The 15,681-nt window shown below is 44.4% G+C and overlaps 1 protein-coding gene across 1 annotated transcript in view; it reads right to left on the minus strand.

The window, feature by feature from the left end:
- The window catches only part of LOC120059130 (forkhead box protein J3-like), a 135,110-nt gene that overhangs the window by 59,180 nt on the left and 60,249 nt on the right, over positions 1-15,681 (minus strand). The gene's annotated exons all lie outside the window — the stretch shown is intronic.

Genomic DNA, 15,681 nt, shown 5'->3' on the forward strand with positions numbered 1-15,681 from the left:
TCAATACAGAACAAACAGGGAGTAGAAAAGGATACATGAACTTGATCAAATAGACCAGGGGTCTTCAGGGCCACATTCACCATCATCCCAAGCCTCTGGATAGGCTGAACAAAATACAAATGATCCCCCAATAGGACAGAGAGAAACTATCCTCCAATTATACAAAGTATGATCAGTAACTAGTCCAAGAAAAACTTAAGTTGGTATGGGGCAGCCAATCACGTCATGCCTTTGCATCACAATCCAATAGAACATTACTCAATCCTGTAACCGAGAAGCTCCCGCGCTCAGGTCTGTTCAACGCTGGTCCGACCAATCTGATTCCACGCTTCAAGACTGCTTCGATCACGTGGATTGGGATATGTTCCGCATTGCGTCAAAACAACAACATTGACGAATACGCTGATTCGGTGAGCGAGTTCATTAGAAAGTGCATTGACGATGTCGTACCCACAGCAACGATTAAAACATTCCCAAACCAGAAACCGTGGATTGATGGCAGCATTCGCGTGAAACTGAAAGTGCGAACCACTGCTTTTAACCAGGGCAAGGTGACCGGAAACATGACCGAATACAAACAGTGAAGCTATTCCCTCCGCAAGGCTATCAAACAAGCTAAGTGCCAGTATAGAGACAAAGTAGAGTCGCAATTCAACAGCTCAGACACAAGAGGTATGTGGCAGGGTCTACAGTCAATCACGGATTACAAAAAGAAAACCAGCCCCGTCGCGGACCAGGATGTCTTGCTCCCAGACAGACTAAATAACTTTTTTGCTCGCTTTGAGGACAATACAGTGCCACTGACTCGGCCCGCCACCAAAACCTGCGGGCTCTCCTTCACTGCAGCCGAGTTGAGTAAAACATTTAAACGTGTTAACCCTCGCAAGGATGCAGGCCCAGACGGCATTCCCAGCCGCGTCCTCAGAGCATGCGCAGACCAGCTGACTGGTGTGTTTAAGGACATATTCAATCAATCCTTATCCCAGCCTGCTGTTCCCACATGCTTCAAGAGGGCCACCATTGTTCCTGTTCCCAAGAAAGCGAAGGTAACTGAGCTAAACTACTACCGTCCCGTAGCACTCACTTCCGTCATCATGAAGTGCTTTGAGAGACTAGTCAAGGACCATATCACCTTCACCTTACCTGCCACTCTAGACCCACTCCAATTTGCTTACCGACCCAATAGGTCCACAGACGACGCAATCGCAACCACACTGCCCTAACCCATTTGGACAAGAGGAATACCTATGTGAGAATGCTGTTCATCGACTACAGCTCAGCATTTAACACCATAGTACCCTCCAAACTCGTCATCAAGCTCGAGACCCTGGGTCTCAACCCCTCCCTGTGCAACTGGGTACTGGACTTCCTGACGGGCCGCCCCCAGGTGGTGAGGGTAGGTAACATCTCCACCCCGCTGATCCTCAACACTGGGGCCCCACAAGGGTGCGTTCTGAGCCCTCTCCTGTACTCCCTGTTCACCCACGACTGCGTGGCCATGCATGCCTCCAACTCAATCATCAAGTTTGCGGACGACACTACAGAGGTAGGCTTGATTACCAACAACGACGAGACGGCCTACAGGGAGGAGGTGAGGGCCCTCGGAGTGTGGTGTCAGGAAAATAACCTCACACTCAACGTCAACAAAACAAAGGAGATGATTGTGGACTTCAGGAAACAGCAGAGGGAGCACCCCCCTATCCACATCGACGGGTCAGTAGTGGAGAAGGTGGAAAGTTTTAAGTTCCTCGGTGTACACATCACGGACAAACTGAATTGGTCCACCCACACAGACAGCGTTGTGAAGAAGGCGCAGCAGCGCCTCTTCAACCTCAGGAGGCTGAAGAAATTCGGCTTGTCACCAAAAGCACTCAAACTTTTACAGATGCACAATCGAGAGCATAATGTCGGGCTGTATCACCGCCTGGTACGGCAACTGCTCTGACCACAACCGTAAGGCTCTCCAGAGGGTAGTGAGGTCTGTACAACGCATCACTGGGGGCAAACTACCTGCCCTCCAGGACACCTACACCACCCGATGTCACAGGAAGGCCATAAAGATCATCAAGGACAACAACCACCCGAAACCACTGCCTGTTCAAACCGCTATCATCCAGAAGGCGAGGTCAGTACAGGTGCATCAAAGCAGGGACCGAGAGACTGAAAAACAGCTTCTATCTCAAGGCCATCAGACTGTTAAACAGCCACCACTAACATTTAGTGGCCGCTGTCAACATACTGACTCAACTCCAGCCACTTTAATAATGGAATTGATGGAAATTTGTAAAAATGTATCACTAGCCACTTTAAACAATGCCACTTAATATAATGTTTACATACCCTACATTACTCATCTCATATGTATATGTATATACTGTACTCTATATCATCTACTGCATCTTGCCATCTTTATGTAATACATGTATCACTAGCCACTTTAAACAATGCCACTTAATATAATGTTTACATACCCTACATTACTCATCTCATATGTATATGTATATACTGTACTTTATACCATCTACTGCATCTTGCCTATGCCGTTCTGTACCGTCACTCATTCATATATCTTTATGTACATATACTTTATCCCTTTACACTTGTGTGTATAAGGTAGTAGTTGTGGGATTGTTAGGTTAGATTACTCGTTGGTTATTACTGCATTGTCGGAACTAGAAGCACAAGCATTTCGCTACACTCGCATTAACATCTGCTAACCATGTGTATGTGACAAATACAATTTGATCTCCCGCGATAACCTATGCACTATTCATTTTAAAGGAATGTACAGAGAAACAGAGAAGAGACTATCGACTTTGATGTGCCGCCTTAGCTTCCAACTTCAGACCAATCAGAACTTTCCTAGAATCTTATTTGACTTGCTACTGAGGTAAAATAAGTCACAGCCTTCCTAAACAGTCAAGGAGCCAAGTTAATGTAGAGCTGCCATACTCGCTGACCCATAAATAATACATTGCAGTGGTCAAGAGGGGCCAGACACCTCGAGCACCCATTCATCCCACTATGGGCTAATTCAAAATCAGGACCCCCACAAATCAGCTGAGCTAGTCAATCTGGACCCTCTCTTTCTAAATATATCCACCACAATTGTTGCAACACCTATTACTAGCCTGTTCAAACTCTTTCGTATCGTCTGAGATCCCCAAAGATTAGAAAGCTGCCGCGGTCATCCCGCTCTTCAAAGGGGGAGACACTCTAGACCCAAACTGTTACAGAGCTATATCTATCCTACCCTGCCTTTCTAAAGTCTTCAAAAGCCAAGTTAAAAAACAGATCACTGACCATTTCGAATCCCACCGTACCTTCTCCGCTATGCAATCTGGTTTCCGAGCGGGTCATGGGTGCACCTCAGCAACGCTCAATGTCCTAAACGATATCATAACCGCCATCAATAAAAGACAATACTGTGCAGCCGTATTCATCGACCTGGCCAAGGCTTTCGACTCTGTCAATCACCACATTCTTATTGGCAGACTCAACAGCCTTGGTTTCTCAAATGACTGCCTCGCCTGGTTCACCAACTACTTCTCAGATAGAGTTCAGTGTGTCAAATCGGAGGGCCTGTTGTCCGGACCTCTGGCAGTCTCTATGGGGGTGCCACAGGGTTCAATTCTGGGGCCGACTTCTCTGAATACATCAATGATGTCGCTCTTGCTGCTGGTGATTCTCTGATCCACCTCTACGCAGACGACACCATTCTGTATACTTCTGGCCCTTCTTTGGACACTGTGTTAACAAACCCTCAGATGAGTTTAAATGCCATACAACTCCCCTTCCGTGGCCTTCAACTGCCCTTAAACGCAAGTAAAACTAAATGCATGCTCTTCAACCGATCTCTGCCCGCACCCGCCCGCCCGTCCGACTAGCATCACTACTCTGGACGGTTCTGACTTAGAATATTTGGACAACTACAAATACCTAGGTGTCTGGTTAGACTGTAAACTATCCTTCCAGACTCACATTAAGCATCTCCAATCCTAAATTAAATCGAGAATCGGCTTCCTATTTCTCAACAAAGCATCCTTCACTCATGCTGCCAAACTATCTGACTATCCTACCGATCCTCAACTTCAGCGATGTCATTTACAAAATAGCCTACAACACTCTACTCAGCAAATTGGATGTAGTCTATCACAGTGCCATCTGTTTTGTCACCAAAGCCCCATATACTACCCACCACTGCGACCTGTATGCTCTCGTTGGATGGCGCTCAATTCATATTCGTCGCCAAACCCACTGGCTCCAGGTCATCTATAAACGTCTTTGCTAGGTAAAGCCACGCCTTATCTCAGCTTACTGGTCACCATAGCAGCACCCGCCCGTAGCACGCGCTCCAGCGGGTATATTTCACTGGTCACCCCCAAAGCCAATTCTTCCTTTGGCCACCTTTCCTTCCAGTTCTCTGCTGCCAATGACAGGAACAATTTGAAATAAATAAATAACTGAAGCTGGAGACTCATATCTCCCTCACAAACTTTAAGCATCAGCTGTCAGAGCAGCTTACCGATCAGTGCACCTGTACACAGCCAATCTGTAAATAGCCCACCAAACTAACTCATTCCCATTTTGTTATTTTTTTTGTTGCTCCTTTGCACCCCAGTATCTTTACTTGCACATCTATCACTCCAGTGTTTAATTGGGAAATTGTAATTATTTCACGACTATGGCCTATTTATTGCCTTACCTCCCTAATCTTACTGCATTTTCACACACTGTCTATAGCTTTTTCTATTGTGTTATTGACTGTACGTTTGTTTATCCCATGTGTAACTCTGTGTTGCTGTTTTTGTCGCACTGCTTTGCTTTATCTTGGCAAGGTCGCAGTTGTAAATGAGAACTTGTTCTCAACTGGCCTACCTGGTTAAATAAAGGTGAAATTAAAAAAAAATCTGGGGAAATTAACTGGTGGGGAAGAGGGTTTCTCTGGCCTCACGGCTCGAAGAGCTACAGGCTGTAGGGTCAGGGAAGAGGGCTGCAGGACTCAAAGCCAGGGCTAACAAATTGGTCTGGGACCCACCCACTCTGATCTCCATATACATACTGTTGTATTAGGACAGAACTCACAACATCTACCTACTGTAGCCTGCATAGAGCCTGAGCAGAACCACAAGGTAATGATAAACACAATAAACACATTTGTTTCAGCTCTTCCTGGTCATTGATAAGATTCCAGGGTAGAACCCAACAAGTAAGCATAGTCAAACTGAGCTACTGTGAATGTCAGCTGCAGTAGAAAGCCATTCTGCTTACACAGTCCCTGCCTTGTAGCAAATTTACTTTCCTCCAATTCTTTTTTTTGCGTTTGTTAACGGGACTTTCATTGGATAAATTAACTGCAGAAAACATACATTGAGAATGGTGACATTGACAAACGAGCAATTACAACCAGCGATATTTGTGTGTCATATCCCTGGCTGCCATGACCTGCGATTAGCCCCTCCGATGCTGGATGGGAGAGTTGTGGCTGTCAATAGGAGCGAAGGGGAAGGCTGAGCAGCCCATTCTGACATGTCATCCATCACTGGTTCCGCTCCGCTCCGCTGCCACAGCTGTGTCACTGTCCCCCTCACCATAGAGCGCCGACCCCAATGAGGACCCCGTAAGCATGGAGATCAACTTTCACTCTCATAGGCCGTCCTGACGTGAGCAAGGCCAGAGAGAGACGCATACAACAAAAAACGATTTGTGGCAATGATGATATTCTGATCACTACGTCAATATCCAGCAATGTAATACTCTGCACTTAGAGAGATATCTTGGTGGTCACCACATGAATTTAAATGAAGAAAGTGGAGATTGCAAGCGGCAGCGTGAGGCTATTAGCTCTGTGAGAATGACAGAAGGGGTGATTGGGGTTAAGTAATTACCACGGTGGAGAAAGGACGGATTAAACAAAGATGAAATGAAACGACGTTGGCCAGCAATGTTCGCACTATAATTAGGCTACTAACCATACTGATTACATCAGCATACCAAACATTTGGGCTGGCTACCTCTGTTTTTAATTCCTATCAGATGACAGTGATCAGCAGTGTGGATGTATAGGCTACATAACATAGCTTAGATCCCTGTACTGTAGGTGTAACTGCATTATGATCAGTTGAGAGCTTACCTCAGCCAGCCTCCAGACCTCTGGCCAGATCACTAGCTAGTCTCCTGTTCCTCTGGACCTTCCCACAGACATTCTCACAGCTTCTGCTAATTAGTAATGGCTGGAGCTCTCTTCTTTCAAAAAGGAAACGCTGAGCACGGGAGAAAAGCTGACAAATTAGTAGCGAGCTTCACAGGAGGCAAACTGATCTACAGGGAGAGCAGACTACCTCAATTACGGATAATATTAATTCAAATCAAACAAAGACCAGGAGACAGACGGGATGAAATCCTTCAGACACATTTTTTGTTGTTTTATCATTCATGGTTTCTAGAGCATTTATGAAAATCTTTATATAGCAGAAGCCAGCGGCAGCAGCACTAGCCGGTCTAGCCCAGCTTAGGCGGATTTAACAGGGCAGATTCAGAGTTAAAGGCGGATTACAAGGACTGGGCTCTATTTATAGCATGTAGAATTCATTATGGCTCAGCGCCTCCCTCTCCCCCCTCGCTCTCCCACTCTCCTGGCAAAATCACAGAACCTATGAGAGGCCATGCTTAGGTCAGACTGCCTTAACACAGAAAAGCCATGAGTAGGCTTTCAATAAAAATGAGACTGGCCAAGCCGATGCTTTCATGATTGGGCGTTACAGTATTCTTACACTGGAGCCATGATTATGCTTTCACTGTCTAGCAGGGGCCTATGTTTTGTGCGATCATCATTAACCTTTAATCAAAGCTTTTTAATCAAGCTGTCCCTTAAGTCAGATGGTCCAGAGCTATCCTCAGACATTACATTACATGTTTGGATAAGGCTTTAAATACAGGATAACGTTTTGCTATGTCACAATTGCACAAAACACAGGGACTGTTATAAGACTTTTGCTGCCCTTACAAATGACAGGTCATTGAACAATGACAGGTCATAGATCAGGAACACCATGATAAAAAGGCCAACTGGACACACCTCAGAAAAAAATTCACATTTACAATGCAATAAAAACCATCAAGACTTTCAATTCAAATCTGACTGGGTACAAAATGATGACTCTAGGATTCTCACACTATCCGTTGTCCCTACAGAAGAACCTGACGACTGGCTAATGATTTTCCCAGTTATGGGTTGTTTTAAAGTGCTTAAAATTCTTTGGAGTTCATAACTTTATGTAGTGAGGGTGATTTGCAGTTCATAACTTTATGTAGTGAGGGTGATTTGCCCCCATGCGGGCTCCATTTCCAGATCTGAGACGAGGCATGGGCACGGCCCATTGGAGGTAATGATCTCAGTCCCACATAAGCGATCTGGAACATATCTGGAAAAGCCATAGAAATACAGAAGAACCACCCCTTTCCTCAGTTATTAAATACTCACATGTAAATCTCAGCCACTCTAAATTCATCCCTATAATGTACTTCAATGTACTGCTCGGGAAGTATCACTGCGGTGTATAGCGCATCAGTCCAAACCCTATCCCCAGCTACTGAGCGGCTCTACAGCCAATCCTGCTTCCCCACTGCTTTAGTGTTGCTGTAGCGCTCAGTGGCTGAGTAACGTTCCAGCATAACAGAGAGATGCAGTGCTTTTGGAAAGGCCTGGAGCAGTGACTCAGTAAGTCTGCGCCCCGTCCAGAGCACAACAGTGCATCACTGTCCAGCAAAATGTGTTGCGCGGCAGGGAAAGACAAAACAGACGAAAAAGCTCATGTTTAGGCTACGATTGGTTGTATGGGACCTATAGATAACAGACTGAACTGTGAAGTCATGGTCATGAGCAGGGAAGAGATACTGTTACATATAAGAACAGAGCCTAAATCAGCACATACAGGCCAAAAAAGACAACTCCAGAGCCCGAGCCCTTACATGTTCCTCCTCACTGTAGTTGACTCTTCACTCAGCGGGGTGTGGGGACAGCGGCTCCTGCCAAATGGATCCGGGGCATGCCAGCCAGCATGTCCTCCCCGCCCACTCTGAGGTGCAGAGCGTGATCAGTGGGGAGGCGGTGGGTGGCAGGCAGTAGCAGGGGAGGGTTTAAGGTGAGGCTGGTGGGTGGGTGGGTTGCCAAGCAGGAGCTTCCTAACACGGGAAACCGGCTCACAGCAGGATCAAACCGGCTGCCGAATGAATCACTACCGCCACCAGGCCACCACACATTCACTGCATCTACAATTTACAGCAATCTGGGGAAAGAGAGTCGCTAAACATATTCCCACATGCACCTCAAAAAACAAGGCTCTCACTTGCACTGCACTCCCTTTGATACAGCATGATAAGACGGAGCTCTAAAATGTCTGATTTTTTGGATGAGGAAAAATAAGCTTTAGTGTTAGGCTACTGCCTAAATGTGTATCTGAGCTGCTGAATTATTCAATATCAGCAAAGCTTTTAAAATGTAAATGCTTGCTTAACAGCGTAATAATGATACAGGCTGGATGAGCAGATGGAGGCATCACAGTCTAGCATTGAAGCAATTTTACACTTTCCCATTCCACGCCCTGAAACCCAAGCTTGTGGGAGATTGCAGGGGCAGAGGAAAGTGAAAATACTCTTACCTGGCTGATCACATTTAAATAAGCAACAAAAGGAGCTGCCTGGGATTCCTGTGCTGTAGTCAGTCACTACAGTAGTGAGCAACAACATTCTCTCCAAAGTAAATAATGTCTCGGAGGAACGGCAGCTCTCCAAATCACCTCTTAAAAAATAGAAACGTCTCCAGGCTGCCATTATTAATCCCACGCCATCCAATAGGAAGGCCAACCTTTGATCTGTTTAGGGCGCTGTGTATTTGCATTTTATAATGAGATCAGAGGTTAGCTCTGTCCAGGACCACTGTAGAAGGCAACACCACACCCCAGCTCTAGTCTTCAGACTGGTCGACAAAGCCTCAGACACTGGAGGAGACATGTCTCTATTAACATGTTACAGTAGCTGTGGCTGCAGTAGGGGAGATAGTGTTTGTTGGGTAATCAGCAGCCACATGCATTATTTTTTCAGCTTCCCTGCACGCAGGTGTGGAAAAAACAGGGGGTGAAAAGCATGCCAGTAGCAACAATCTCCTCCTCGACAGTTAAAGTTCAAAAGCAAATATTTCAGGAATTTTTAAACTGGTTGAGAATTGCTCCACATTTTCTTTGGCATCCCTCACCTGCGAGAGACGCAGTAGGGAATCTTCTCTGGACGACATTCGGTGTGGGGAGCAATATTTGAGATGGGGGTGGGTGGCAACACAGTCAGAAGCTGTTGGATGAGGTGTGTGTGTGTGTATATTGTGGAAAGTCTCCATCTATACTGTTGCCAAGGGGACTCCTTTGGAAAGAACTGAGAGCACTAACACATAAGCCTGTGTCGGTCATGAAATTTTGGATGACGCTAATTGGCCAGCCAAATGACTGCAGTCCCCATAATTTTTATATATACAAAAATATATTGTTAATTTTTTTGCACATTTTGACTGCATGTACTGCAATATAAATAAAATGAATGGAACGGGCATCCTCATTCAAGTGAATGATGGCATAATGGGTGGAGTGGCGGCCATTGTGAGGAGCAAAGCAGAAGTAAATGCAGGAAGTAAAAGCAGGTAGTGTACCCATCAATGTGGTGTGATTTGTTGATTAAACGCGACTGACATTTAAAAAAAATACATTCCATTGGATGCGCCACATCAGTTAACATAATTTCAATGAACATTTTACATTACAATGGAAATTGCATCACAATACCAGACAGCCATTGCGAGTGTACCCATGAGTTTACCAGTCAAATTTCCAGGGTTAGAGGTTCCAAACCGTTCTCCCGGTGTGCGGCAGGAGAGGGGGTTGAAAAAGCTATGTCGGGGGCCGCAGGCAAATTGGTGCTGTGACATCGTCGTGGCAACAGCAAAACATAATCTAGCGAAGTCTAGTGACAAATCAAGGGGCCAATAGGGATGGGGAAAAAAATCTAAAATAATTGATAGTCGGATATAATTGTATTGTGTTGTTTGGACAATATCACACTACTGGCCTCACAACCACAGACCATGAGTAACCAGGCCAGCCCAAGACCTCCACAGAGGAGTATTTCTGTCTGTAATAATGCCATTTTGTGTCAAACTCATTTTGACTGGCTGGGCCTGGTTCCCAAGTGGGTTTACATGAATTGACTGATTTCCTTAAACTGTAACTCAGTAAAGTCTTTGAAATTGTTACATGTTGAGCTTATATTTTTGTTCTGTATAAATATTTATACACCACCAGTCAAAAGTTTTAGAACACCTACTCATTCAAGGGTTTCTTTATTTTTACTATTTTCTACATTGTAAAACTATGAAATAGCACATATGAAAGGAATCATGTAGTAACCAAAAATGTGTTAAAGAAAAAAAGATACATTTTATATTCCTCAAAGTAGCCACCCTTTGCCTTCACAGCTTCGCACACTCTTGCCATTCTCTCAACCAGCTTCATCAGGTGGAATGTATTTCCTTCTTAATGCATTTGAGTCAATTAGTTGTGTTGTGACAAGGTAGGGGTGGATACAGAAGATGGTATTTTACCAAATAGGGCTAAGTTCATATTACGGCAAGAACAGCTCAAATAAGCAAAGAGAAACAACAGTCCATCATTACTTTAAGACATGAAGGTCAGTTAATACGGAAAATTACAAGAACTTTGAAAGTTTCTTCAAGTGCAGTCGCAAAAACCATCAAGTGCTATGATGAAACTGGCTCTCATGAGGACCGCCACAGGAATGGAAGACCCAGATTCACCTCTGCTGCAGAGGATACGTTCATTAGAGTTACCAGCCTCAGAAATCGCAGCCCAAATAAATGCTTCAGAGTTCAAGTAACAGACACATCAACTATTCAGATGGACTGCGTGAATCAGGCCTTCATGGTCGAATTTGCTGCAAAGAAACCACTACTAAAGGACACCAATAATAAGAAGAGACTTGCTTGGGCCAAGAAACACGAGCAATGGACATTAGACCGGTGGAAATCTGTCCAAATTGGAGATTTTTGGTTCCAACCGCCGTGTCTTTGTGAGAGGCGGTGTGGGTGAACAGATTTCCGCATGTGTATTACCCACCATAAAGCATGAAAGAGGTGGTGTGATGGTGTGGGGTTGCTTTGCTGGTGACACTGAATTATTTAGAATTCAAGGCACACTTAACCAGCATGGCTACCACAGCATTCTGCAGCGATACGCCATCCATCTGATTTGCGCTTAGTGGGACTATCATTTGTTTTTCAACAGGACAATAACCCAACACACCTCCAGCCGCTGTAAGGGCTATTTGACCAAGAAGGAGAGTGATGGAGTGCTGCATCAGATGACCTGGCATCCACAATCACCCGACCTCAACCCAATTGAGATGGTTTGGGATGAGTCGAACCACAGAGTGAAGGAAAAGCAGCCAACAAGTGCTCAGCATATGTGGGAACTCCTTCAAGACTGTTGGAAAAGCATTCCAGGTGAAGCTGGTTGAGAGAATGCCAAGCTTGTGCAAAGCTGTCATCAATGCAAAGGGTGACAATTTGAAGAATCTCAAATACACTTTTTTGGTTACTACATGATTCCATGTGTGTTATTTCATAGTTTTGATGTCTTCACTATTATTCTACAACGAAGAAAATAGTACAAATAAAATAAAACTCTTGAATGAGTAGGTTTTCTAAAACTTTTGACCGGTAGTGTATATAATTTTGTTGGAAGGTTGACTGTTTTTTTTATGAATGTCTTCATCTCTAGCCGTTGGTTACACAGTTCTAGGTAACTGTGTCAGCCCTACTAACACAATCCTGTTTCCCGGAGTTGGAGTAGAGCAAAGAGGAGTTTGCGGTGTCATCTGTGGGCGTGGCTCCGCCGGACACACGTTTTCAGAGGAACTGATCAGATTAGACTGCCGGTTCTTAGCGGGATTATAAACCTGTTTTGTAAACATGGATTTCAAATCTCTGCGCATAATAAGCGCCTTTGCATTGACTGGGTGGGATCCCGGTAATCCTCTAGTATCTAGACATTTAATACCTTTACACTGAGGTTTATGCGTGTTGCACCACTAAGGATCCCACACTACTGCATTTCAGCGGTAGCCTATAAGGCCAACGGTTCCCAAACTACGGGGCGCGACCTCATGTGGCGTCGTCTGATATGAAATGGGTTAGCGGGAGAATTTCCAAAATCCGGGATTTTTTAAATAATATCGTTTTTGCATCTCAAAATCATTGTAATGTGGTTAACCTTAAAAATAGAAATGATAACGATTCATATCTAAAAGATCAAATTCAACCAGAGAGCGCCCTTAGATCTCAGGGCACACTTGAGCGTTGCACTTGAATCATTCCCACGGTGAATGGTTAGGCCTGCTACGATATGAAACCACACTATTGCAGAGACTTTTATATTACTGGACGCAATTGATACGGTGAAAACAATGTGTGGGGAGGCAGAGGCACAGAAACTCACATCAATACCTTTGTCAGAAAACACTGTTAAACGAAGAATGTTTGCTATTAATAACAATCAAGAGGAAACTGACTGAACAACTCAAATTCCAAAACAGACGTTAACTGTGAGGGTCGAGATGGCCATGCATTGATTTTTGTTCGCTATACTTGCGGGGGATGCTACATATTGTTCTGTCTCACAATTCCCAAGCAAGAAACAGCACAGGGGATGTTCATTATGCTGCGTGACTATATTGACGAAAAACAGATTCCATGGGATAGAATGGTGGGTTCTTTTGAACAGATGGGGCTCCATCTATGGCGGGACAGAGGGCAGGCCTCTGCCTGCTAGTTCTGAATGTGTCTGCCTCTGCCATATGGAGACATTGTATGATACACCGAGAGCAACTGGCTGCAAAAGAGCTGAGCACAGAACGCAGAGGTATACTGCAGCAGGTAACTTCAATTGTAAACTACATCAAATTACATCCACTGCCCTGCCTGTTGCAAAACTATGTGGAGATATGGGATTAGAGCAGGACAATGTTCTATTTCACACCGAGGTTTGGTGGTTATCAAGGGGGAGTGCTGGAAAGATTATTCGCATTGAGAGGGGAACTGTTGTCATTAACAATGGATGTAAAAAAACAGACTTGGTTAACCTTGTGTAATGAAAAGAAAATGTGTCTACTTGCCTATGTAACAGAAAGATTTGGGAAATTGAATGCAAGAATGCAATGGAAATACAAAAAAACATTCTACAGATGAGTGACCAAAATCAGTGTATTCAGAGGAAAGAATTATTATTGGAGAGAGTTTTTCAAAAGCGAATCATTCCCGTTCCCTTGGCGGTGCATGTTTCTAACAGAAACCAACATCAATAAGTGTCCCGGCTGCTATGAGACCAGGCTGGTGTCCCACACGAGTAATGATTGCTCACCTCCAATGCTTGTAAGAGGACTTTAGGACCTACTTCCCAATCCGTTTGACTGTGATCCTGGCTCAATTGACATGCCGGTAAGTGAAATCGAACAGCTGATCGAGCTGTCATGTGACCAAATGCTGCAGACAACGCATTCACGGGTCACTACGGAGGAGTTTTGGTTCCTGCAGTCTCCCTCTGAGCATTAATGCTGCGTTCAAGACAACTGGGAACACGGGGGGGGAAAGAGCCCAGACTGGGAAAAATAGTTTAACGGTCATCCAACTCGGAATTCCAACTCGGGAACCTTTCAAGAGGTCCGACTTTCCGACCTGAAGATTACTGACATAATTTGAGTTCCCAGTTGTATTGAAAAGGACCATACAACTCATGGTACCCTTAGCCAGCTTATATCTGTGTGAAGCTGGATTCAGTGCTCTCCTCTGTATTAAAGCCAAATATCCATCCAGGTTGGAAAAGCTGATGCGACATGCATCAAGCACACCCATCTCATTAGTGGTGGTGAAATAACCTCCATTATGTCAGACTCATTTGCAATTGACTACCATCACCCCACATTAAAAGTATGTGATAGTGAGTTGAGAAGACAATCAGAAATAGTGTTAAAATGATTTTCAATTGACTGCTACAGCCCCAAATAAAAAAGTAAACAATGTTAATTACATAATTTTTTTTTCACATAGTTGGGCTGGCGAGAATGTTCAGATATTAAAATTGGGTTGTTTCAAAAAGAGTGTGTGAACCCCTGCAATAGGCTGTGTGCTTGGAGAAAGCAAGTCACGGCAGGGAAGAAGTTAGACACCCAGGCAGGACATGACGCTTTAAATTCATTAGTGGACGCTCAGGAAGAAGCCAGACAGTGTCAAACTCATAAGCTTAGAAACTGACCCACAGCCTACCGTCTTGATAGCATTAAAAAGTCTCAGAGGAGAGAGCTTCTGATAGGAGACACCTCCTAACCTGGGAGACCGGATCGCTCTTATTCGCCATTTAATCTGGAGAAAGTCATTAGGGCCAGCTCCACATATCCAATATTGTAATGACATGGACTCGAATGGATGGGATTGAGCAGCAAGATTGAATTGAAGTGAACGGAGGATAGGACTCCACACAGAGAGGGGTCCATTTTAGAATACAAGAAGCTCTATAAAATGTACATACATGATTCTATCATGTAACATGCTCGGTGATGTTGGTACAAATAGATACTATGGGATGAGGGGGAAACTACAGAAAGGATGATGCATCCTTAGGCAAGTATTCTTGTAAGAGGCATACTGGGTCAACAATATATATAATACAGGAATAGCCAGTGTGTTTCTAGCTGTTCTCCAACAACACCTTTAACTTATAGCGCCTGCCCTACAGCACATGCCCATATCGAAAGAGACCACATCATGAAACTCTTCTGCATCACTTCAGAGTTAAAAACATTGTCAAAAAGGTGCTTTAGAGAGCGTGTAAGAAAGCCTCTGTCTGAATGCCTGCTCGTGGTCGCTGTGTGCATATTCACTCCTTCAAACACAGCATTCAGATTTTTTTGACCTTGATGAATTATCTGTTCTTATTGACAGCACTTATTGATATTTCTTAAAAGTGTAGGCTAATGGAGTTATATTGAGATGATTAAATGAGTTGCCGGCGCCTGGATTAGCCCGGTCTCATCTCGGCGGCACAGCCTGCATTATCATACAGAGCAGACGTATGCGTGCACTGGGTCCTAAATTCCTGCAGCACGCCGACATCACTGGGGGAATAGCGGAGCGATGACTGCATCCGACCTACATTCACCTCACCCAGACATGCTCACAACAACCCTCACACACGCCCACTAAAGGAACTAGAACACATGCTATAGGTGCATTCATATCCTAGTAGATACAACGTAGAGGATAGGATGACTACTGCTGCAGATTGCATCCCCAGGACTAGCACCCTGCTAACTGAACTACATGCTTTTGCTCTTAGAAAATGGAAATAAATGAACAGGGAGTAAAACATGTGTAGTGCCATTACATATTTAACAGCACAACCTGAAGATTGTCAACCTGAATACAAGTCAACATCACCATAAAGTACAGATGTTAAAAGATGTTCAAAAGGTCAATATCCACTAGAGTTTATTATCCTTAGCAAGATATTGCATATCTACAGAGTTGACATGAAGCCAACTCAACCCAATTCTATAATATTGTTGTAT

The sequence above is a fragment of the Salvelinus namaycush genome, chromosome 2, assembly GCF_016432855.1.
Source record: "Salvelinus namaycush isolate Seneca chromosome 2, SaNama_1.0, whole genome shotgun sequence".
NCBI lineage: Eukaryota > Metazoa > Chordata > Actinopteri > Salmoniformes > Salmonidae > Salvelinus > Salvelinus namaycush.